This window comes from Megascapheus bottae, chromosome 8 (assembly GCF_031878675.1).
Source record: "Megascapheus bottae isolate mThoBot1 chromosome 8, mThoBot2.hap1, whole genome shotgun sequence".
Taxonomy (NCBI): Eukaryota; Metazoa; Chordata; class Mammalia; order Rodentia; family Geomyidae; genus Megascapheus; species Megascapheus bottae.
In genome coordinates, this window is record NC_143516.1 from 55434499 (window position 1) to 55461685 (window position 27187).

Consider the following 27187-nt stretch of genomic DNA (forward strand, 5'->3'; position numbering starts at 1 on the left):
TGGTAGCCTTGAGCTCAGGGACAATGCCTAGGCCCAGAGTTCAAGCCCCATGATTGACAAAAGAAAGAAAGAAAGAAAGAGAGAGAGAGAGAGAGAGAGAGAGAGAGAGAGAGAGAGAGAGAGAGAGAGAGAGAAGGAGAGAGGGAGAGAGGGAGGGAGGGAGGGAGGGAGGAAGGAAGGAAGAAAGGAAGGAAGGAAGGAAGGAAGGAAGGAAGGAAGGAAGGAAGAAAGAAAGAAAGAAAGAAAGAAAGAAAGAAAGAAAGAAAGAAAGAAAGAAAGAATTAGTACTATCTGGTGGACAACTGCCTAGCTTAGATGGGAAATCCAACTTTTTCTAGCCCACTGAGCTCCCATCTCTGAGGCAAATATATAGCACTCTTATCTCCACCATCTAAGTTCGTGAGAACTCTCTACATGCTAAATTAAACTTTAAGAAGGCAAGGCCAAGGCCGGGAGTTTGGCCTAGTGGTAGAGAGCTTGCCTAGCATGCACGAAGACCCAGGTTCGATTCCTCGGTACCACGTGCATAGAAAAAAGCTGGAAGTGGTGCTGAGGCTCAAGTGGTAGAGCTCTAACCTTGAGAAAGTCCAAGGACAGTGCTCAGGCCCTGAGCTCAAGCCCAGAATAGGCAAAAAAAAAAAAAAAAAAAGGCAAGGCCAAGTTATACAAGGATGTTATGCTGCCGGATCCTTATTGAGACTTACCAGATGAATCTAGCAAGTTGGTAAGTCTCCCATCCAGTTCTGAATGGTCAAAAGTTAAAATAAAAGAAGCTCTAAGGGGCTTCTACTACTTACCTCATTTTACAGATGCTCCGCTACAAAAGGGAGAAAAGGCAAGCAGCCCAGAGATTAGATACTACTTATAGAATGATAAAAGATTCACATTCTCTACTTAGTCCTTAAGACTTCCGATAAACATCTAATTTCCCTCAATATTTACCCACTTTGGTTTCGATCGATGTGAATGTTTGCATTTCCAAAGGACATTAAGGAAAAGTAGACCTGAGGGTAAGGAACTCACAAAAAGGTAAAGCAAAATGGATTTCACAGATTATTTAAATTCTGAATCACTCCAAGAGAGAATAAGAAAAGTAAATATCCATACTTGAAAGCAGAACTCAAATAGAAGGGAAGACCCCATTGTTTTGTGTGCATATGGAGAATTTTGGTATAGCCTCCAAATTATGATAGATCTTCAAGAAGTATTTCTTATTGTGTATATTGTCCTATAATAAAGAGGATAGATTAAATATAGGCTAGAGACCAGATGTGGAGGACATGAAGAAAAGGAGAGAAATCATATTGTTTGATATATTTTCCCTAGTGTGTCCACCATTGCCTTAGCAACCACTTCCTCTCCATACACTGCACATATTTCCCATATTTATTGTTCTCACAAAGCACACACTATCACACAGGAGAATGAAACATAGTCTGAAGGGCACTCAAAGTTCTACTCAATAAGGAAGAGATTAATGGCATTGTCCCAAGAGTCAGGGACTGAAGTTCACCTTGCAGAGAAAACACTTAGTTTCTGGTCTTAGTTTTACTGCCCATGCCATTAAGGAGTGAGGCTCTTTCATGAATGCCCTTGGATATTGGAGTACAGTCTCTGTGTCTCTTCTTCCATCTGGAAGGACAAAAATTCATCCTTTGTGGACAAGAGGTGGAGCAGGCAGTGCACTGACTCAGTGTAACAAACATTGAGGAAGCACAACCATTTGCCAAAATAACATAGCTACTGTCTTCCTCAACCTTCTGACAGTCAACATGAGAAAAAGAATTCATGGGCAGGATGGCTGATGGCTGAGAGCCAAAGACTCAGGTTATCTTGGAGTAAGACGAGTCCTAGAGGTCTTTCAAGCTTAACTTCTCCTGAATTGCTGAATGGCCGAAATCCCCATCACATCATCGGCTTGAGCAATCATGACTTCTTGTTTGACTCACCAATAACACACATGGAGCTTGCTACACCTACAGAGCAAAAATGTTGCTATACCTAGAGAGCAATGAAGTCTGAGGGTAGTTTGGACCTCACTGGAACAGAAGTTGTCACAATACTGATTAGCTCCGAGTTTCTCCCTGAGGCTAGCAGGACCATACTCCAGTGCTCCAAAAGCTATTCAGTGTTTTCTCTCTCTTTCTCTGTGTGTGTGTGTGTGTGTGTGTGTGTGTATGTGTGTGTGTGTGTGTCCCTGCCTCCCCCTCCCCTCTCTCTCTCTCTCTCTCTCTCTCTCTCTCTCTCTCTCTCTCTCTCTCTCTCTCTCTCTCTCTCTCTCTCTCTCTCTCTCTCTCTTCCTCTCTCTCCCCTGGGCAAAAGGAGAGAGAATGAGAGATTCTTGAGAAATTGAGCACCTGCCTACAACTAGAAAATAAGTAGAACACACAAATATGTGAGGTCATAGTAATGGTCTATAGAACAGTACCTTTCATTTATATAATATTATGATTTGAATGTATCCTTAAGGCTTATATACTGAAAATCCAATCCCCAATGCAACAATGTTGGGAAGTATGGCCTAATGGGAGATAGCAGAGCATGAGGACAGATCAGGAGGGTCTTAACCACCAACAATGATTAGTAAAAGATTTGAGGCTGTGAGTTTGTTCTCTTTGGAACACATACATCCTGTGGTACATTCTGGAGCAGCAGCAAGAAGGCCTTCCCCAGATGTTAGATCTGCCATCTTGGACTTCCCAGCCTCCCAGACTGTGAGACATAGATCTCTGTTCTTCATAAACTATCCAGTCTTAAAATTTCTGTCACAGCAGGCACAAATGGCCTAAGTCATCTAGAAATTTGTACTTTTGAAAATACTTTTTCCATATCAGTAGTAGCTAATATTTATTGAATATTGACTATGTTCATCATACATTGTTTTAGAGGCTTTGCATGATAAAACATTTGTTTCCTGTATAAGCCATGGTTCCCTAGCTATAAATCAGAAATTATCTCACTTAAGTCTTTATCAATTTGAAAGGAAAAAGTAAACCTACAGTTCTGACCTCTTGCCATTATATGTCCTTTAGGAGTAAAGAAACCAAAAATCACTTTATTTTTTCTCTGCGAAATTATTATATATTCAACTTATTTATTTGACCATGGACATATGCTATCATATATAAAATATATAAATGTAAAGTATATTAAGCTATATTTTTAAAAACTCAATTGACAGTATGTCTTTTAAAAAAGAACAACTTGTAAATAAAACATTTGCTTTATTACACTTGTCTGAGTTCAGACAAATTCTACCTGAAAATAAAGTCTCTCCCCTGGAAAAAAATAGAAAAAAGACTTGCTGGATACAGATCTTGAGCAAAACATAAAATTTGGGGGGACCAGGAGTGTAACCTAGTGGTAGAGTGCTCATCTAGCATGCACAAAGCCCTGGGTGCAATTCCTTAGTACAACATACACAAGAAAAAAGCTAGAAGTGGTACTGTGTTTCAAGTAGCAAAGCAATAACCTTGAGCAAAAAATGTCCAAGGCAAGGACAGTAGCCAGGCCCTGAGGTCAAGCCACAGGACTGGCAACAACAACAAAGCCAAGAGTGTGGCCTAGTGGTAGAGTGTTTGCCTACCATGCACAAAGCCCTGGGTTCAATTCCTTAGTGCCGCATACATATTAAAAAAACAGAAGTGGTGCTGTGGCTCAAGTGGTAGAGTGCTAACCTTGGCAAAGCCCAGGGACAGTGCCTAGGCTCTGAGTTCATGCTCCAGGACTGAAAAAAAAATCTTTTGGGATTCATTTCAGTAGGGTAAAAAAATAAAACACATGTGCACATGTGCTTTATCTACTTTACCCTTTACTGAAAACTCTGGTTGACTTTTAGCAGTGGCTCAAGGGCATCTGTGTTTATATCAGTGTGCAGGGAGAGAAACAGAAGAACGGCAAGAATACCACACCTGCAGAGACAGATCTGACCATTTGTAACTGGAAATACAATAACTTTATAACAAATTATATTTATTTTATCGTTATGTATATATTTATTCTAATATTAAGAGAAATATTTGCCATAATTATAAGTTAATATTGGCACTAATTTAAATGGAATATATCATAAAATAATAAAATATACTCCAAACTACTTGAAAAGTTGGTGCTACTGACTTAATTCATCCAAATAAACATGCTTAAATAGCTTAAGTCAGTTTCTCAAGTTGGAAAAGTACAAGAGTATATCTTATTTATCTGTGCATCTCCTGTAACAAACAGCATCACATCCTAACTTAGAAGATGGGGTAGATCACACATGGATTTGAGAGCTGTGAATTGCAGTTCAAAGAAGCCTAGGCTGGAAAGTTCCTTTCTCCAATTATCCAGAAAAGGGCCAGAAGTGGAGGTGTGACTCAAATGGCAGAGCACCAACCTTGAATGAAAAATCTAAGGAACAGAACTCAAGTCCTGAGTTCAAGCCCCAGTATTGGTACTAAACAAACCAACAAACAATAAATAAATAAGAAGAAAACATGAAGAAACTGGAAATTTCCACTAAAAACTGGAATTCCTGAGCTCTAGATCCTGTTTGTCCAGGTATCTCTGCATAAAATCTCTGCTTCTATGTCATCTAAGACATCCTCAAAAATGAGAACTTTACCTTGGCATGTAAATGAGTCTGTAGTAATTAATTTTAAATGAACAAGGAGACACTATGATGCTAGCTGGTAACTTATACTGTTGTTTGAATTCTAAGCCAGTCAGTATGAAAACTATTATAGGCATTTTGAATGTGTTCAGGCATTTTGGAAAGAATTCAACCCTCAAACAGCACTCATAGATAAATGTCCCTGTTTATAAAAAGATAGTTTCTCATCAATCTGCTCCTCTCCCTCACCTTCAGGGAGAAATATGACCTCTGTTTTAATAAATAAGGAAGTAGAAGTTTGGTTAGCAAATGAACAAGCCAAAATTTATCCCAAGACTGACAAATTCCATGAGGCCAAGTTCTTTCTACTATATTTCCCTACGCAGCATTCCTATGTAAACATATATACTAAAAGAAAACAGATCTTCACAGGGAAGAATTCTGTCCATCTTTATATCCCAAGTTTGGCACAGACATGAATAAAAAGAATTGTTTAAAAATACACATCTTTGCGGCCAGGACTTTGGCCTAGTGGTAGAATGCCTGCCTAGCATGCATGAAGACCCGGGTTTGATTCCTCAGTACCACATACATAGAAAAAGCCAGAAGTGGTGCGGGAGCTCCGGGTAGAACATTAGCCTTGAGAAAGCCCAGGAACAGTGCTCAGGCCCTGAGCTCAAGCCCAGGACTGTCAAGAAAACAAAAAACAAAAACAACCAAAAAAAACCCCCACATCTTATTAGTATCATTCCCTGTACAATGTCTGATGCTTAGAGCAGTTAGAGAGGGCTTATCTGATAACCCCTTTTGTCTACAAATGGCACCTTTTCTCTAAATCAAGCTACCCTAACCTCTTCATGACCAGGCTTGTTTTATGGTCAATGTTCAGAAATCTATGGTTCAAATCACAGCTTTATGCATGCTGTGAGAAAGTTTGGAAGATTGGTGGATATCTATATCTATAGATATAGATATATGTATACACACACACACACACACACACACACACACACACACTAGAAGAGGGATCTCCAAAATGGGGGAAAAGCAAGTTTTTACTACTCAAGTTTTTCAAGTCACAGTCTGGCCACTATTAAATGAAAAGCAAGAGGCCTAAAAAGCACCATGATTATGAGTGACCTCATTCCAAAATACAGAGAATGGGTGGTTAATCAGAGCTGTGGATAGGATTGACAGAGATGAATGAGGTGGGATGAGAAGTCAGAAGGACTTAAACTCCAATTGCTTTTGCCTAGATGAGAAAGAAAACTACCAGTCTTAGCAGTAGATCTGAACCCTGTGTATCATTTCCTGTTTATGATAGCAGTTGCCATTTCTCATCTGCATGTGAGATAATTATTTTCACAAGCACATATAATCTCATTTTGTGTGTGTGTGTCAGTTTGAGAGCTTGAACTCAGAGCCTTGCACTTGTACGTGGTTTTTGTGCTCAAGGTTGAAGTGCTACCATTGAGACACACTTTCACTTTCAGCTTTTTGTTGGTTAATTGAAAATAAAAGTCTCATGAAGTTTTCTGCCCAGTTTGGCTTGCAACTTCGATCCTCAATTCTCAACCTCCTGAGTAGCTAGGATTACAGGCATGAACCATTGATATCCAATATAACTGCATTTTTAAAATTTCATGCAACTCTGAAATACCAAATATTGTCACTGTCAGCATTCCCCCACATCAGCTCCTCAGAACATCCACTTCACTTCCTGGATAAACCTGGTAAACCTTCTTCTAAACCTCCTTCTCTTGTACTTAACTGTCTCCACATGGTCCACATGGTCCACTGGAACGGCTACCTACAAGTCACCACTCCTACATCAAGAACATGAATCTCACAGAGGTTAAAAAACACTTTCTTACTGTTCCAACTCCAGAGAGGAGAGATCAGGACTTAATTTCAAGTTGCCTGACTCTCTGCCTCACCCTCTTCCCATCATGCCTTGCTGCCTTGGCCCACATTAGCTCACTCTGAGAAACCAGAGGTTTTCCTTCATCTTTCTTAACAAACATCTTCAAATGGAAAAAGAAAAGCGGAGCAAAGACTTTGCTAACTCCTAAAGCTCAGTTATAGCTTCACCAATTAATAGTGGCAGAGTGCTTTGAAAATGCCAGGTTGGCTCTTTGAACACCAGGAGCTTTGTTGAGGCTTTGAGGTCCTGGGATGAAAGGCTCCATAGAGCTTCACTTTCCCACAGTAGCCACTAAGCCCCATTTCAAGAGGAACAGGGAGCCTGTTCTTGGGAGAAGGCTGGTAGATAGGAGCAAAGTACTTCACAATAGAGCAGTCACCTGCAAACCCGCTTAGCTTCCAAACAGAAATATGCCCAAAACTCCAAAGACCTTCAGTGGCCTTTAAAAAAATTAAATATGCGGCAATGTACAAGTGGCTCGTGTCTATAATTCTTGTTACTCAGAAGGCTGAAATCTCAGGATCATTGTTCAAAGCCTGAGCAGGAAAGTCCATGAGACTCTTATCTCCAATAAACCAAAAAAAAAAAAAAAACAAAACAAAGATAGAAAAGAAAAAAAAGTTACAAGTGGAACTGTGGCTCAAGTGGCAGAGCTCTAGTCTTTTTTTTTATTATTGTAATTAATAAAAGGGTTACATGATATTTGCCAGATAGAAGGTTCATTAATTCACATACATTGATACCCTTTCACATGTCTTGGTCCCCATTACCCTCCCCCTATCCCCCCCACTTTGTTTTCCCCCCTTCCCTATAAAATTTCAAATAACCAAATACAAATAAATTCAATATATCAGATAACAAAGTGAGATACTATAATAATATGAGATACCCAAGGGACAGCAAAGGAGATGAGAGACAACATAGTACATTAAGGACAACAATCATTCATTATATGGCTTTTGTTTCAATATCCTGGAGGTCCTTTCATTCAGCGTCCTACTATATGGCCTTTTGTATCAAGGTTTTGCTCTATTGCAGATCTCTGCTAGTAGAGCCCAAGGTTTCTACTGATTATGACAAATGAGGGAAACCATTGAGCCTAAGTTCCTTTGAGTCTGGCTTACTTCACTTAATATGATTTTTTCTAAGTCTTTCCATTTCCTAACAAATGGGGCGATGTCGTTTTTTCTGGCAGCAGCATAGAATTCCATTGTGAACAGATATCACATCTTGTTGATCCACTCAGCAACTGAGGGACATCTAGGTTGGTTCCATATCTTTGCTATGGTGAATAATGCTACAGGGTAAGCAGTAGGCTTGAGCCGAAGAGCTCAGGGACATCTCTCAGGCCCAAGGGTAGGATGGTAGCCTTGAGCTGAAGAGCTCAGGGACAGCGCCCAGGCCAAGTTCAAGCACCACCAAAAATTTAAAAAAAAAAAAAAAAAGAGCCAAGCGATCATCAGATCTCAGCCTTCTGAATAGCTAGGAGAAAGAGCCACTAGCTTCTGGCTTCCTCAAAAGGACTAAGTGTCATATGTTGAGTCTCTAGTAGGAGGTAGGAAAAAAAACCAAAATTCTTCAAAACTGTTGATGAATAAACATACCTACCACTGCCTAGACTGAGCTACCAGTATGTCATAGAATTACAATTTGACTGTCAACCTCAGAAAGCCATTGGGAAGGAAGATTTCTTGAGATTGCCTTTTTTCTCTTATCCTTGGTAGCTCTGAGACAAATCTAGCCAAAGAGTCAGACTGACTGCACAGTGTTGGTGATAAGCAGGATGGCTATTTCTAAAAGGAGGACGTAAAAATTTAAAAAATAAATAAATAAAATTAAAAAAAATCTAACTTCTGGTTTGGGTAAGGGAAGAGGGTCACCATTCCTGATCCTTTCTTTTCACTGTGCTCTGCTCCCCATTTCCCAACTCTCATCTACTTCACCACTCACCCCAATCAATACATTTTTGCTCCTCAGAAGGTCTCAGATTTTAAATAGTCCCCTTCCTCAGCTTAGCATTTTTGAATGTCAAATATCTTGCTAAGAGAAGCCAAATGACATTAGAAAAACAACAGACTTCTAGAGACTCAGAAATCTAGTTTGTATTATTTTTTTTCTAAATTAACAATGCAGTTTTTGTAGAATGTAAAACCCAAAGCAGGCTAATATTCTTGGCAGAGTATTTATTCTCAATAGCTTCAAGCTTACTTTTCAATCCTTTGTAATCCTGCTGGAAATCATTAAACAGTGAGTCATGGAAGCTCTCTGATGGCCTCCAATAATGATTTTACCATCCACACCAACAATGTTTTAAAGTTCCACTGAACAACTGTAGTCCATTGCTGAGATACTTCTTGGGAGAGCACCAAGTTTTTTTTTTCCATACTATGTCTCCTCAAGGCATCTGAAGGTCAGTAAATCCCTGGGACTATAAGCTCTCCAGGGTCCAGCTGTAAATGACTGATAATCATGGTGCCTCCTGAAAAATAATATTTAATGCTGCTTCTTTTTGTTCTGAAATGTCCCTAGCATCCTCTATGTTTGCAAAACATCAACAAAGGAAACGATGTTTATCTAAAAACTGGAGCTTTTGTTGGAGAATTGGGCTGTTTACTCCTAGGCCTGAATGTATATCTGAATGGTAAACACTTTTTTTTTTTTTGGCCAGTCCACTAGAGCTCTACCATGATCCTTGGCACCACTTCCGGGTTTTTTCTGTGTATGTGGTACCGGATCTTTGTGCATGCTAGGCAAGCACTCTACCACTAGGCCAAACTCCTGACCCAGAAAAACACTTTTTTTTTAAGTGTACTGTACTCTGAAGCTGGACACCAGTGGCTCATGCTTGTATCCTAGCTACTCAAGAGGCTGAGATCTGAGTACTGCAGTTCAAAACCAGCCCAGCATGAAAATCCTTCAGACTCTTATCTCCAATTAACCTCCAGAAAACCGGAAGTGGCACTGTGTCTCAAGAGGTACAGTGTTTGCCTTGAGCTGAAGAGCTCAGGGACAGTGCCCAGGCCCATAGTTCAAGCCCCACAGCAACAAAAAAAAAAAAAAGGAAAAAGAAAGAAAAAAGATGTACTGCACTGAGCTCCAGAATCTAAATATTAGCAAAAATCATCACTTGAAAATATTGGCTCCATATATCTTCACTTGTTTTTGACTATTATCATATTTTTTCTTATCCGCCCAAAAGAAGAAACCTTCCTCTTCTCCAACAACCATCCCACTAACCATCACCCTTGTACACTGCTAGTTTCCTCTCTTCTCAGCATTGCAATCTCCTCTCCTTTCCACCCATGCCCTCAGCCTACAGAAATGGTTAAGAGCTCTTAGTCCCTCAGAAAGAATGACATGGCCCCATTTGTAAGGAAATGGAAAGACTTGGAAAAAATCATATTAAGTGAAGTAAGCCAGACTCAAAAGAAGATAGGCTCAATGGTTTCTCTCATTTGTAATAATTAGTACAAATCTTGGACTCTCCAAGCAGAGGATCACAATAGCTAAAATCTAGATACAAAAGGCCATATAGGATGAGGCTAAATGAAAGGACCTCCAGGATATGGAAACAAGAGCCATATAATGTGATTGTTATTCTTAATGTACTATGTTATTTCTCATCTCTTTTGTTGCCCCTTGATTATTCTCATATTGTTACAGTATCTTACCTTGTTACCTGGTAAATTGTATATATGTTTACTTGTTAATTTGAAATAGGAAAGGGAAGGGGGAAACAAGATGAGGGGAGTAGGTGGGAAGAGGGAAATGGGGACAGAAACAAGCGAAGGGGTATCAGTGTATGGGAAGTGATGCACCTTCTCTCTGGTGAATATAACTGTAACCCTTCTATTAATTACAATAAAACAAGAACTTTATTTTTTAAAAAAGAGTGCTAAAATGTTAACCAATCTGCTACCTTTATCAGCTGCCTATACACCCTCCACATCCCCATTTCTTCACCATCTCACTATTACTACGCCCATGGGAATTTGTCTCCAGCCCTCCTCTAAGCCATTGTGTGAACTAAGGACCAAGCAAAAGACCTTCCTTAGCCCTGTCTTGCCTATCCTTTCCACAGCACTGGTCACTCTGGATAAGTACCTTATCCCTCTTTGGCTTCTCTAACCTTCTTAGTAACTTCTCCTAATTCTCCTTCTTTTCTCTCCGCCCTTTTCTAGATTCTTCCCAAAGTTTCATGTTCCTCCATGTCATCCTTCAGTGTTGCCTGTCTTTTCTCATTCTACTGCCTGAGCAAGGCTCCTTTTTCCTGCCCACCTTACTGAATATCTCGATTCAGATTTCCCAAAGTTAACTAAAAAAAAAAATCCTTGATTTTTCTCTCTAGTTCTTATTTCTATACTTTGATTGGGACTCATGGCTATCCAACTATAGATTATTTCCCAGATCTGCTTGCAGCTGTATAAGATCATATGATTATATTGTGGATAGTAGTAGGATGTTGGCATTGGTGATGCAACTTCCTGGTTATGCCTTAATCAGTGTGGACTCTATTATCTATAAAAAGTTGAAACAAAGTAGCTGTTGAAATCAAAGCCAAAAATTTATAAATTTGAAGTTCTCAGTCCAGCAACTCATTCCAAATATCCTCATGCCAATCCTAGAAGCCCCCTCTTCCCTATTAATGTCCTCATCTTTACTTGAAATATCTATAAAAACTGTGAATTCAGCCTGTAATTTAGCAGCTCACAGAATTAGACAGCATATGATTTCAGTCTCAGAAATCATTTGGTACTAGTATTTTTAAAAATTCTTCTAGGAGGGAGAGAAATGTTTTGGTGTTATAATCATTCACTGAGCTAGAATTTCATTCTTGATCTTTTCATGTTCCCTAAGTCATTTGAATGAGTAAACAAGACTCGCAGATCTCATATTCTTCATGTGTTTTCCATAGTGATTTCTTGTGATAGTCACTTCCAAAGATTTATATGGGTGACAATTTAAGTATCTCTCTCTACCATAGCTAATGAGAAATATCAATATCTTGTCTACAACAACTATCTTTAGTGCTTGCCATCCAGACATTGATGGCTCTCATCTGTAATCCTAGCTAATCAGGAGGCTAAGATCTAAGGATCAGGCAAGTCCCTGAGCCCCTTATTTTCAACCAACCAACAAAACATCAAAAGTAGAGCTGTGGCTCCAGCGGTAGAGTGCTTGCCTTGAACAAAAAAAGCCAAGGGTAAGAAACAAGGTTGATGTCCTGAGTTTAAGCCCAGTACAATGTTTACAGACACGCACGCGCGGGCACATACACACACACTCAATTAACCTATATAGTTAATCCTAGATTCTTCAATATCCTTGGGTGTCTATTTGAAGGAAGGCTATTCCATACAGAATAAAAGGTTTAGAAGCAAAGGTTTTAGTACAGAGTTCCCATTCTTCTTTCATACATACATTTATCTTCTTCTTGAGTAAGGGTCATGATTTTTCCTTTTTGTCACTAAACATTTGAACACAGAAATTTTCATTTGCTAAGCTGGCATTCTATCACCTGGACCATGTCTTAAGCTTCGAGCTATGATTTTATTTGGGAGGGAATGGTAATAACTAAGAAGCCAATTTCCCAGTGTCTCTATCAGCCAGGAGCCCAAGTACTAGGCAATGGAATAAAATGAGAGAATAACTGAGACTTCTGGGAACCTATCTTGATAGAACGATCTCACCAGACACTCGTGGTTCCTACCCATAATTCTAGCTACTCTTTGAATTGCAATCCAAAGACAGCTTGGGCAGGAAAGAACTATCTCATCAGGACAGAATCCTTTTTGGTCCTCTTTTTTCTCTATGCCCCCCATGGATTCCCCATGCAGTGTTCAGTACCCAGGAGCCGCCTGAGATTCTGAAGTGATGCTGAAATTGAACATCACTAGAAGAGGGGAGCAGAAAGTTATAAAATCCTATCTCCCTGATATCTGTATAGCCTGGCCTCCTCGGTTAAAAGTTGGCTTTGTTTACATGAGAGAAAATAAAGTTTTAACAGTATGAAAGTTTTACATAGGCTGGGAATCTCTCATTCAAACATCATAATGCTCCTAGCATTTTTGAGAGCTAACATAATGCTGTAAGTCCATACCATGAAATTTTGTTTCATGTAACAAAATTATTTTAAGATTACCCCTAAATTGGATGTGTGTCTGTATATATGTGTGTGTGTGTATAGATACGTGAATCATATGTATTTGTATATATACTTATATATATACATGAAACATACATTTCATATGTATATATATATATGGATAGGAACCCTTGATAACTCATTTCGTATTTCAAAATTTCATACAACCAAATATTTTGGTTGTATTTCAACCTATTGGTTGTATTTTCAACCTATATACAAAACACAGTGCCAAGACTTGATGACAAATTAAATGATTTTATTTATCCACAAATCAATGGCAAGTTTAACTAGGCTGAGAGTTCCTAAAATTGAAACCAAAAAAGACAAAATCTGGTGGATGCTTCTGCAGTCATGACTAAGTCAGAAGGCATTTTTCAGATGCAGACAATCAGTTTTTCTAGTCTGGCTTGTCCACCTTGGTAGATACAAAGCACTTAGAAATGCATGGGGCCAGGAGTTTGGCCTAGTGATGGAATGCTTGCCTAGCATACACTAAGACCCGGGTTCGATTCCTCAGTACCACATACTTAGAAAAAAATCTGGAAGTGGTGCTGAGGCTCAAATGATAGAGCTCTAGCCTTGAGAAAGTCCAAGGACAGTGCTCAGGCCTTGAGTTCAAGCCCAAGACTGGCAAAAAAAAAAGAAATGTATACTTGTGCATATTTCAGAATATGTATGGACACTGTCCATCCTAAAAGAATAGATCTTGGAAAACAATTTTACAAAAATCAAACAAATAAGCATTGTTTTCAAGACAAAAATGTCAAAAAGTCATTTGAGAGCGAATCATGTTGAGTGAGACAAGTCAAGACCAAAGGAACAAAAGGTGCATGGTATCCTTAATATGTGGCTATTAGATCCAAACAGTACAAGAGCAAGGACTCAATATTTGTATACCCAATGCTATGGACATGGTACTGGAAATATAAACACAACTACATAGACATAAAAACTTATGACTCTATAGACATAATGTTTTATGACTTACAAACCCTCAGCCAAATTTTGATTATGTTCTAAAATCTAAGTGCCAGTGATTGTATATAGAGATTCCCTTCTTGATACTTGTTTGTTAAACACGTCATTTGAAATATGATGTAAAAATCAATGTAAATAAATTTTTTAATAAAATAAATAAACCATTATGAAAAAAAGGCCATTTAATCATAAACTTCCTGTCAGAAATCCTAACACTTCCCAGATGGCTGAGTCTTCTTGGCTGTAATTCTAAAGCGAAACTTTTAGTAAGGAGTTCAGAGAATTCTCAGGAAGGAATCTCATACGCTGGGCACAAATAACTGTTGCTGATTCTACCATAAAGTATTCCGATCTGACTAGGAAAATCTTATTTTTTAACCAAAGTCTTTTTGGCCATTAAACTAATCAGAAAAGTACTATCCCCAATAGTCCATTCATTGACAATGGATTCCACATGCACTTGTGCTTATTAAAATCATTGCATCTTTGACCACTCTGGTCCATCTGCCAAGAATATTGCCACTTGTCCATTCTCAGCAAGTCACTCCACTCTTCAGGCTTCCCTTCCTTCAGGAAGACTTCCTTTACTATCTCCAGTCAGCTGGAAGCAATGACACACCACCACCACCACCAGGCCCTTGGCATATCTATGCCATAGCATTTCTCACATTCCATCAGCATTATGGTTTAATAGAAAGCAAGTTATGATGTTATCTATGTTGTTATGGTGTCTAGCCCAGTGCCAGGTATGAAATCGGCTCTTAAAAACTTTCAAGTGACTGAATTTGTCAGTGCTGGTGGCAGGAGCTCTGTATCCTATGATGGAGAACAAACAGCATGGAACTATACTACCTCCAAGGCACAGCTCTAACTTATTAACAGGTTACAGTACATTCTAAATCGTAATCCCCGCTGTAACCAGTCTTCCAAAGCAGCAGCAATTGTTCCATTTGTTCTCTTGGGCTGAGCACAAAGCAGGGATTAAGCTGGAAACAAAAAGCCAAATGGACCAGCAGATACCATTGCTTTTGCTAAATTACAGACATAAGGTAGACACCTGTTCCTGTGTCTTTTGCTGCTTCTCTGAAGACCCAACTGGCTACAACCAGGGTATTCATGATTATGAGACCACTGAGAACCCCAGACATTAACTTCTCTCAAAACACAATCCATTGTGGAATTTGCTGTACTTGTACATAGACTGCATGCTCACATCCAAGATTTGACAACAAAGAGAGCAGCCCAGGCCTCTTAGACACATCAGGAGAACTTCCCCATACCTCTTTTTCTTGCTATAGGCAATATCATGGTCTTTGCCTCTGTTTGTCAGGTGTTCCATAATCTCAGTACTGCAATTTAAGAGTCTGTTCTGTCATATGATAGTCAAGCTCCAAAAAATAAATTTCAATATGATCAAATAACATCTCCTTAATCTTCTATAGAGGAGTTCAGATTTCTGTAGCCAAGATGCAACTGAATTGAGCAACTGGTCTCGACTGTGTACTCAACCTCACCCAGAAGAGGAAGAAGCTGTGATTAAATAGCAAGAATTTGTGTTGAAGCAACAAAGTACTTTGGGCACAATCCTTGGGTGAAAGATTACATAAACCCAAGTTCAGAGTGATTACCACTATAGGTTCCCTCATTACCTCTGTTGGTTCCCTTTCCTCTGCTACAAACTTGTAAAAGGCATTTATACCATCTGAGTCACGAACCACTCCTGTGTACCAACTCCTTTCACTGAATGAGTCCTAATGAGTCGTGTTCCAAAAGGTGCAGTCAAGTTGTTAGATGGAACCAATGAAGCCTTTGAAATCACACACACACACCATTTATTGTCAGCCATGTTAAGCCCATCGAGTTAAATTATATGCTATTGAATCACCAAAAGAAGCAGGGGTTTGAAGAGGAGGAATGCAGCTCTGAAGCAGTCACTTAAAAGTTCACCCTGTAATCTTGGTGTTTAGTTAATATTCAGGAAAGAAATGCAATGGCCATAGAAGGCATTTCCATGGCTGCTCAGCAGGTTGGAAAGCAGTAGGTGTGAAAAGAATATATGATTTTCACACCTTTAACTAGAATCATTGGATTTTACAATGTTGTGAGCACTGTGCATAAATAAAGTATCTCATATAATGGATTCTCAGATAAACAGGATATCAGAAAAATTCTGCTAGATGAATTGTATGGATAAAACTGATTTGTTGAATGGTAACTCTTGTTCAACCCCTTAAAGATAATGAAAATAATAGAACTTATTTTCTAAAACTAGGAACCAGTGGCTCACGCCTATAATCCTAACTAGTCAAGAGACTGAAACCTGAGGATCATCGTTTGAAGCCAGCCGGCGGAGGAAAGTTCATGAAATGCCCATCTCCAGTTGATTACAAAACCAAACAAACAAACACAAAAAAAAAAACAAAAAAGAGAAGTGAAGCTGTGGCTCAAATGGCAGACTGCCAGCCTTGAACAAATAGAAGGTCTGGAACAGTACCCAGGCTGAGTTCAAGCCCTAGGACCAGCACAAAGAAAAGAAAGAAATAAAGAGAGAAGGGGGCAGAGGGAGGAACGAGAGAGAAAAAGAGAAAGAGAAAGAGAGGGAAGGAAGAGAAACAATATGTTCACTTTGGAAACATGCCTCAATGTGCATGCTATATGAAGAGCATCCTTAGCTAACCACAGAGACATGGATGAGGCCCTGTGGGGTGACCCTGACCTCCAGATTGAACCATTGTATGAGGCATACAAGGGCATTGCATAAGGTGAAGGGGGCTAAGAAAGAAATTAGTTATTTCTACATAGAGCCATAGCTGAAGAGAAGATGACCAAGAGGCATGCACCTTGAGGGAGAAGTGAATTTGGACCAGAGGAGACTAAGGAGTGATTGTCTAGCTTGGCAGAATAACAGCAAAAGTGGCAAGAAGGCAGGAAATCATCACAATCACAAAAACTACAGAAATATATCAACTAAGTTCATTGTATTCCCCTGCCTATGCTATGGTCAGAGCACCAAGGTCTTTAGAAGACAGAGTGTACTACTGCTTCTTCTTTAAAATTCTGGGAAGAGTTCTTAACCACCTTCTGTTGTCCTCAGAAGAAACATTCCCGGGTCTATTTCTCTATATGTTGACTCCACATTGTTGGCCTCCTAGACAGTGGCTCTGGATTTGCAGTGCATTCTATGCTGTGAGCCCCTATGAACTTCCCCAGAAGCTGCATTTCTTCAGATAAGAACTGTGCTTTTAATACTACTCGAGGGTATCCTACCATTCACCAGATAAAGCCAAGTCTTTCCAACTGCAAATGTCTTAATGATCTGGTCTCAATTGTTTAAGTATTAACATAATGTTCATATTTTCATTTTACTTATTTCCTGCTACTTTCCTTTCGTATACAGCCATGATAGAATCTTACTATTAGGAGACTATAGATTTGAAATTTGATTTGAGAGAAGGGAGGGGCTAGTTTAGATCTAATTTTTTAGGGTTTTTTTGGGGGGGTTGTTTTGGTTTTTTGTTGTTGTTGTTTTTTGCCAGACTTGGGCCTAATCACCGTCCTTGAGATTTCTCCAGGTTAATGGTCTACAACTTAAGTCACAGCACCACTTTCGTCGTTTTTCTATGCATGTGGTATCTGGAAATCAAACCCAGGGTTTTGTGCATGCAACGCAAGCACTCTACCACCAGGCCAAACTCCCAGAACTTTTTTTTAGTATTTTTCAAAATTATTTTAACAGCCAGGCGTGGTAGTTCATGCCTGTAATCCTAGCTATTCAGAGGCTAAGATCTGAGAATCAAAGTTCAAAGCCAGCCTGGGCATAAAAGGGCCTGAGACTCTTATCTCCAGTTAATCTCTAGAAATTGAGAAGTGGGGCATGGCTTAAGGGTAGGGCAGTAGCCTTGATTTGAAGAACTCAGGGACAATGCCCAGGCTCAGGGGTAGGGGAGTAGCCTTGAGCTGAAGAGCTCAGGGACAGCACCCAGGCTGAGTCCAAACCCCATGACCCCCCCCTCAAAAAAATTATTTTAACAAAGAAAATCCCAACTTACTTCCATAGACTTTCTACTTTACAAAAAAACAAAAAAAAACAAAAAAAAACAAAAAAAACAGTGTGTCATTTTGGTGAGATTTTTCTCTTTTAAAATCTAGAACCCAAGTAAAATTTTAGTGAGACTTGACTCACAAAATTTTATGTAAGAGACCTCCTTCACGACTATTTAAAACAGTCATGTATTTATTGGCTTAGAACAATCTGTACTGCATGTCCCTCACTGTTGCAGAGTTCAAAGTCCCTGGAGATCCAGTGGAGAACAAGACAGGTGGCCCCACCAAGTTCAGTGGAGAATAAAACAGTGTAAGTAAAGTGGCTGGGCCATAGCTATGGTTTGCTCTAGCATTACCTCCCTCCCCACATCCCATCCCACCCCTCCCCACACCCCACCCCACTTACTCCTATTACACAGGGAAAACCGGAGGGAAGGACAGAAGACCAGAAAAAACAGCTGTCCTGTATTTCCCTGGCAGTTTCTTCATAGACATTAGCTCTTCTGAAGCCAATGATGTCCGTAAAGACTGGTAAAATTTGGAAGAGAGATTATCTGATCCATCTTATGAATGTTCCTGTTCTCATAACAACTTCTTTTTCTGAGATACTTCTGAGATCTTTTTTTTGGAGATAATTTCCATTATATTTTTGCAGCCTTGAAATTTTAAAAAAATATATCATATCTAGCCTCTGTAAGAATTTTAGCTTTACAGAAACTGAGGTTGTCAGTTAAGACCTGTTAGGTTGACAATAATAGAAATCAACATGAGCTAGCTTCATTGAAATAAGAAATTGATTCTAAGGTAACCAGGCTGATTCATGAAAGGTTACCTAGGAGAAGTGTACAGAACTAGAGCAAATCATGTTGAGTAAGATAAGCCAAGACCAAAGGAACAAAAGGCCTTTTGATATGTGGATATTAGATTCAAACAGTACAAGGGTAATGACTCAAATTCAAGTACTCCACGTCATTGACATGAATTTGGAGATATAAATATATCTATATAGACATATTGGTCTATATATGATATATATTCCATAGACTTATATTGATATGTACCCATGACATACAAAATTCAGCTTAATTTTAATTATGGCCTTAAAGGTATGTGCCAGTGATTGCATATAGAGAATTTTTTCTTGAATACTTGACTATTGAACATGACATTTGAAATATGATATAAAAATTCAATTTTAATAAAAAGTTTTAATAAAGGAAAAAAAAGATTACCCAGGATTATGAAGTCAGCCAAGTTTCAGAAAAATCTAGAAACAAAATCAAGAAAGCTTTTGGGACCCTTAGTTGCTTTGCTCTTTTAGCACAGGTACCTCTTTGTTCTCTTCAAATCATATTTCTTGGAAGCTTTCCTACTGCCTGAGTTTCACCGCCTCAATTCTAGCCGTAACAAAAAAAATGACTGGCTGTTACTGGGTCTTAACACCAAGTTCTTTTTTTTTTGGTCATGGGCTTTGAACCCTGGGCCTGGGCCTTGTCCCTGAGCTCTTCATTCAAGACTAGCACTCTATCACTTCACCGACAGCACCACTTCTAGCTTTCTGGTGATTAATTGGAGATCAGAGTCTCATGTACTTCAGTGCCCGGGCTGGCTTGGAACTGCAATCCTCAGATCTCAACCTCTTGTATCTAGGATTACAGGCATGAGCCACCAGAGCCAGGTCCTAGCACCAAATTCTTGAGTGTAAGAATTAAATAGTCTGGGTGCAGTGGCCCACACCTGTAAATCCTAACTACTCAGGAGGCTGAGATCTAAGGATCAAGGTTCAAAGCCAGCCCGGGCACTAAAGTCTGTAAGACTCTTATCTCCAATTAACCACTAGAAAATGGGAAGTGGGGCTGTGGCTCAAAGGCTAGGGCAGTAACCTTGAGCTAAAGAGCTCAGGGACAGCACCCAGTCCCAGAGTTCAAGCCCCATGACAAAAAAAAAGAATTGAATAGGCTTACTCTGTTTCGGCCAATAGCTACAGTGAGATAGTGCCCTTTCTACAAATGTGGCAGCCATGACAATCCCTCTGAGAGGCATTGCAAGCTGGAAGATATCTACCTTAGAATGAAAAACCCTGTCTTTCCAAATCCACTTAGGTTACAAGTTTCCTTGTTGAAAAACAATATGAAGAAAGAGAAGAACAATGTGTTCAACAATTAAACCTAGAAGTTATACCAGAGCAGAGCTTCTCAGATATATTGGCTTCAAGGCGCAAGGTGCCCTTTACCTTCCATTTTAATTGACAAGTAAGATATTTGGTGCATTTGTTTGATTAATAACATATACCAAAAAAATTTAAAAAATAAAGCTTGGCAGAGAGGTTCCTCTCCAAGTTAACTGAGTAAGCCTCAGTGACCTCACTTTTTGTGCGCCCGTGTACTGGGACTTGAACTCTGGGCCTCACATTGTCATTTAGCTTTTTCTGCTTATTCTACCACTCAAGTTACACCTCCACTTCCTAGTGTCCCCACTTTTTAGATAGCCTTGATTATGCTATTTACTATGGTAAGGACTGAATGACACAAGATGGCAAATGCTTAGCATAACACCTGAGATCTAGTGATTATTTGATGCGTTCCTTGTTTTCACTGTTTCATTGCTTAGCATATCAGTATTCACAGATCGGATGGATGTCTTTATGCTTTGGGAATTGGTGTATATATGATAACTTGGGTCTGGTGTCCTGGGAGTACCTACCCCAAAGGAGAACATGCCAGGAAACGATGCCTCTGAGATAGCCACTAGCCCATTACATTCAGCTAGCTTGTCTGATGCTGATGGCTCAGGACTATAGTTCTAGCTACTCAGGAGACTGAGATCTGAGGACTGCTATTCGAAACCAGCCCAGGCAGGAAAGTCTGTTAGACTCTTATCTCCAATAAACTACTTTTAAAAAGCCAGCAGTGGCACCATGGCTTACCTAGTAGAGCACTAACCTTGAGCACAAAGAGGTGCTGGGATAGTCCCAGGCCTGAGTTCAAGCCCCCAAATCAGCAAACAAAACAAAACAAACACAAGCGATAGGTTCCCTGAGCTGTTCTGATCTGGGGAAACACTACCTTCACATAGGGCAAAATTCAAATATATTTAGCTTTAGTAATGGTGATACTGGATCTACTCCCAATCTTCTATTTCTACCTTGATCAAAAGAGCAGTTTCTTGGAACCTTAACTGAAGTTTTACTTCTGGCTTAGAAGAAAAACAATCACCACTTTTCAACCAGTTTCAAGTAAATCTGACTCTATCCTATCTAAAATTGATTCTTCATTCTTTTATTCTGTTCCAAACCAACAGAGAAAAAAAAACAAAATGGGAAATTTAAGATTTCCTGTATAGCCCTTTGGGGCCCTTTCAAAGTCACATGAAATTAGAAATTAAGAAATGATCACTACTATCTGAATGCCTCACAAACTTTCTTCACCCTCATTTTCTATCTTTGGTTGACAATACAAAATATTTAGGTGGTTTGATTTTCTTTACCCAGTGTCAGTATTTTCCAGTGAAATGAATCAAAAAAGGATTTCCTTGAAGCCTACCCTGCCCCTGCTCAAGGATAAAAAAAATGACTCTTATGAAAACAAGAAGGTAAAATTCTACCTCTGTGATTCCTAATTAGTTTTATTTCATTGTGATGTGTTGTCCAGGAGTTTGAATCCTGATCAGGGTCTGGGCACTGTCCCTGAGACTCTTTTGCTCAAGACAAATATTCAACCATTTGAGCCAAAACTCCACTTCCAGCTCTTTTACAAATTGATTAGAAATAAGAGTTTCACAGACCATCCACTGCAATTCTCATTTCTCGGCCTCCTGAGTAGCAAGCTACTGTCTAGGATCTGCTCCCACCAGATCCTGCCAAACATGGTCCAGGTCTGGGACCTGACACACCATAATAAAGAGGTAGGAAATAACCTCAGAGAGTTGGCAAGTTAGAATCAATTAATTTGAAGCATATTCTCTGCTTTCCTTACTTTTTACTTTAAAACTTTTCTGTAAATTTCCTCGGGAAACATTTAAATTCTTCTTCATTCTATAATTTTCAAAGAACTAGGCAATGGGGTGTGGTTTAAGTGGTAGAGCACCTCAGTTGCAAGTACAAAACCCCAATATTGTGCAAAACAAGAAACTAAAATCTAGTACCTTTGGCTTAACCTCATGAGTGAATGTAACAAAGCATCAAAGGCTCAGTCATAATCACAAAAAACAATAATATTTTGAAGAAAAAAATTTAATCAACAGCCCAATTGGTAAACCAATTAAAATGTTTACATTTCACTCAAATAATAAAATGTTTATTTATATTTTATACCTTTCATAAAGCCTAGTGGTTGACATTTTTGTTAGATGCTTCTCATAATTTGGAATACAAACTTCTTCCAGCTGTTCTGAGTCAGTGGTTTGGCAAGATGTAATGGGAATAGGATGAGGATGATGCTAATTAGTAGCCATATAAGGAAGTCTCTTTCTTACTTATGCAAAATGCATTGCGCCTGGTAAAAAGACTTTCTTTGTCTTTGACCACCCAAGATGTACTTCAAGGAAATGCTGTTTCATTTTAATTTAAAAAACAAAAAACCTGGCATTGAGTGAAAGAAAATTAAATGACATGCATTTGAGCCCTCATAAATAATTTTTATTTTATCTATTAATTACTTCTTTTATGCTGATCTCTGATAATATTTATTTGGTTTCTTTTCATGCTAATCACCCCTCCCAAAAGGCTTTGCATGTCATATTTAAGCATCTATAAAATAGGACATGGCTAAATAAGTCTCATATTAACAGAGAATATTTTGAAAGAAATGATTATCAGGAAATATGGTTCTAAGAACAGTGATGCCCACAAATCTTAGTCACTCAAGTTTAACCACAGCTAACATAAATGTGTGCATTTTTTTAATATAGGAAAGATTGGAGAGCTTTACAATTCAAGATTCATTACTAAGCAGAACCATAAGGATTTCAACCTCTTCTTTCCCTGCATTCTAACGATAGCATTAACCCCAGTGTCTCATGAGAAACTAAGGGCTCATCAGTCCGATAGGACAATAAATTGACCAAAGGAAACAGTCCAATTTCCACAGAATGATGTTATATAATGCAGAGAAAGCTATGGATTTTTTTTAATCCCTAAACATTTTCAGTCTGAACCAAAAATAAAGACAAGGAGAATCCTTCCAAGATCGTGTCATGAAGTAATGAAGATTCTCTATTTTTTTCCCACCCAACTCTACTCTTTTACCACAGAGTTCTATAAACTTCGAGAGCTATTTCAGTACACACACATTGAACAAATTAATATAAAAGAGGATTCTGGAAGATAAAGATTTGAAGCAAGCAAAAAGAGAGAAGAATTTCTGCTTTTCTGTGGAAATAGATTCTGGAAAAAAGAATCTTTTGTTTTAAGTTCTTAAATTTCTTCAGTGATTCTGATCACATCTGTGGATGTTCTCCAATTTTCAAAAAATATCTCCAGATCTTTGCTAAGTACAGCAGTTATTAGAATCTGAATTTTTTTAATTACTGTGCTTTTTATTATTAACTAATATTCAATGTTCAAAGCATTTCTGATTTGAACTAATTTTTTTTTGTCAGTAATGGGACTTGAACTCTGGGCCTGAGTGCTGTCCCTGTGCTCTTCAGCTCAAGGCTACTGCTCTACCGCTTGAGCCATAGCACCACTTCTGGTTTTCTGTGGTTAACTGGAGATAAGTCTCATGGACTTTTTAGGGCCTGGGCTGGCTTTGAACTGAGATCCTCAGATCTCAGCCTCCCGAATAGCTAGGATTACAGGCATGGCCACCAGCACCCAGCAAATTAAATATTTTTAAACATTAGTTATGAGCATATATTACTCGTACAAGGAAGTTTCACTAACATTTCCATTTGTGCTTATAATGTATCCTATTAGGCTCACCCCCATCTCTCTTCTTTATCCCTCCAACTTCCTCTATTTTGTTGTTATTGTTGTTGTTTTGCCAGTCGTGGGGCTTGAACTCAGAGCCTGGGCACTGTCCCTTAACTTCTTTTGCTCAAGGCTAGCACTCTACCACTTGAGCCTCATTGCCACTTCCAGCTTTTTTTGTTTATGTGGTATTGAGGAATTGAACCCAGGGCTTCATGCATGCTAGGCAAGAACTCTACCACTAAGTCACATTCCCAGCTCATGACTTCCTTTATAAAACAATTTAACAGGCTTATTGTTGTGTTTTCACACACTCACACACACATAAATACTTCACTAGATTCCTCTTTTCCATTGGCCCTCCCAACATTCACTGGTTCTTAGTACTCTAGAAAGTTTTACTGTCATTCACTTTTCAAAATTTAATGCATATTAATTTCTTATCAGTCTACCATATTTTTAACAGAATAAATAAGAAATCAAGCCACAAGTTTATTAGGCAAGATTAGATGTCAGATTCCATTTCTATGGAGTATTTCACATATGACCTACCCTCCCCAAATGGCAATTACAAACTCTGGATATAACACAAAGAAGTCGAAAGCCATTTGGAAATTGTGTAAAACTGGTGAAACTTGAGATGGAGATGGTCAATATTTAGAGGAAGAATATGACGCCGATCATTGCCTGGATTTTTGTTTGTTTTAGAACAGCATAAGAAGATAATGAAGACCTAAATAGAAACCTTACTAGCTAAGAAATCAGAAGAGAAAATTCTGAGTAAAATCAGTAGGAAAATGAAGGGAGGAATATTGAAAAGAGGAGAGCCATGGAGGAAGTCTCCAAATTCCATATACAAACTCTTCCTGAATCTCTAGCTAACCTCCAAATTAAACATACGCTGAATAGATTTAAAAAAGAAGCCTAATTAAGACTAAACAAACTGAACTTTCCAGAGTAACATACAGAATTCAGTAGATACTGGCATTGCAGTATTTGCAGAATACATGGCACAATCCAAAATTCTTGCATACAGGAAGAAGCAGGAGAGATGACAATCACAGGGACTAAGTCCCAGAGGTTTATACACTGGAATCAACAAACAAATGTTTTAAAGCAGCCATTTCAATTTTGCTCAAAAATATGAGGAAATGACATTGTCCCATTCATAAGGAAATGAAAAGACTTGGGAAAAATATCATATAAAGTGAAGTAAGCCAGACCCCCCAAAAAAACATAGGTTTCATTGTTTCCCTCATTTGGAATAATTAGAACACATCTAGGATTTTCCTAACAGATGATCACAATAGCTCAAAAGCTATGTACATATGGTCATACAGGATGAGACTAATGAACTCTAGGATATGGAAACAAGAGGTTTGTTTTTGTGATTGTTGTTCTTAATATACTGTGCAAAGTTATTTCTTTTCTCTCTTTTTTCCACTCATGGCTAATCTCATGTGGTTACTGTACTGACTTTGTTTATATTGTATATAAGTTTATTTGTTTATTTGAAATAGGGAAGGGAAGGGGGAAAACAAGATGATTAGGAGGGGTGGGGGGGAGGAAAAGGAGGACAAAACATAGAGAAGGTTATATCAAGATTCAAGAAGTAATGTAACCATTACCTGACCTATGTAACTGTAACCTCTCTATACATTATCCAGACAATAAAATACAATAAAAGAAATATGAGGAAAGCTTGGTATTAGTGACTCATGTCTATAATCTTAGCTATTCAAGAGGCTGAGATTTGAGTATCATGGTTCAAATCCAGCATGGAAACAAAAGTCCATGAGCCTCTAGTAAACTATCAAGAAGGCCAGGAACGCTGGGTGTGGTGGCTCACTCCTATAATACTAACTACTCAGGAGGCTGAGATCTGAGGATCGAGGTTCAAGCCTGGCACTAAAGAACATGAGATTCTTATCTTTAATTAATCACTAGAAAACGGGAAGCAGGGCTGTGGCTGCAGCAGTAGGGGGGTTGTCTTGAGCTGAAGAGCTCAGGGACAGCACCCAGTCCCGGAGTTCAAGCACCATGACACCCAAAAAAAAAAAAAGAAAAAAAAAAAAAACAGGAATTGAGCTATGACTCAAGAAGACCGCTAGTCTTGAGCAAAGAAATCAGAAAGCACATCCAGTTCTGAGTTCTTAAAAAAAGAAAACATAATGAATGTGAAGATTAAAAAAAATCAAAACAAAAAAATAGAAAGTATTTTGAACCAAATGGAAATCCTAGAATTAAATATTTATATGTATACATATGAAATAAAACTTCACAGGTGAGTTTAAGGGATTAGAAATGATAAATGAAATAATATGTTAATATGAACATAGGTCAAGAAGTTATCCAATCTAAAACAGAGAAGGAAAAATGAAAAAGTTAAGTCAGTCTCAGGGACTTGTGAGAAAACAGGGAATAATATTTAAACCTGTGTATACATGAACCAAAATGCTGAAATTCAAAACCCAAAAGAAAATTTTCTAAAGCAACAAACATAAGAAAATAACGAATATGTTCAAAGTGAACTGTATATATGCATGTGGGAATTATGCTAGTTGAAAAATAAATTTTTTTTTAAATTTAAAACAGCACCAAAGAAAACAATAAAACCAAACACTAGTGAATCACACTGGAATTCCTAGCTACTGAGGAGGCTGAGATCCTGAGAATTAAAGTCCAAGGCCAGCCCGGGCAAAAAAAAAAAAAAAGTCTATTGAGACTTTATTTCCAAGATAGAGAGCAAAAAGTAGGGATGGAAGCATGGTTCAAGTGGCAAAGTGCCAACCATGGAAGAATGAAGCTTTGAGTTCAAATCTTAGTACCACCAAGAAAGAAAGCAATGATACAGATGACAGCTAACTTCTCATGGGGGGGAGAAAAAAAAAGCTGTCAGAAGAGAGTGAAGCAATATTTATAAAGGGTTGAAAGAAAAAATTTAAACCTGGGACTGGAATTTTATATCTAGTAAAAAGATCCTTTGAGATTAAAGGCAGCCTGAAGACAGTTTCAGATAAATGAAAACTAAGAATGTTTGTTGTTAGCACTATAAGAAATGCTTCCGAAAAAGTGTTTTTCAGACTAAAGAGAAATTATAGCAGATGGAAACTTGAATCTTCTGAAAGAAACTCCACAAATGGCAAATATGTGGGTAAATATAAGAAACCATCCTCTCTTATTTTCTTGGAGTTTGGCCTAGTGGTAAGTGCTTGCCTAGCATGCATGCAGACCCGGGTTTGATTTCTTGGTACCACATACATAGAAAAAAAGAAAACAAAGCTGGAAGTGGTGCCGTGGCTCAAGTGGTAGAACTCTAGTGTTGAGGAAAGCCCAGGGACAGTGTTCAGGCCCTGAGTTAAAGCCCCATCACTGGCCAAAAAAAAAAAAAAAAATGACAATGTTGACACGATGATGCCTACCTGTAATCTTAGCAACCACAGGAGGCTGAGATCTGAAGATCACTGTTCAAAGCAAACCTGGGCAGGAAAGTCCTTGAGACTCTTACCTCCAGATAATCACCCAAGAGATGTGGCTCAAGTGGGAAAGTGCTAGCCTTGAGCACAAACGTTCAAGGATAAAACCCAAGCC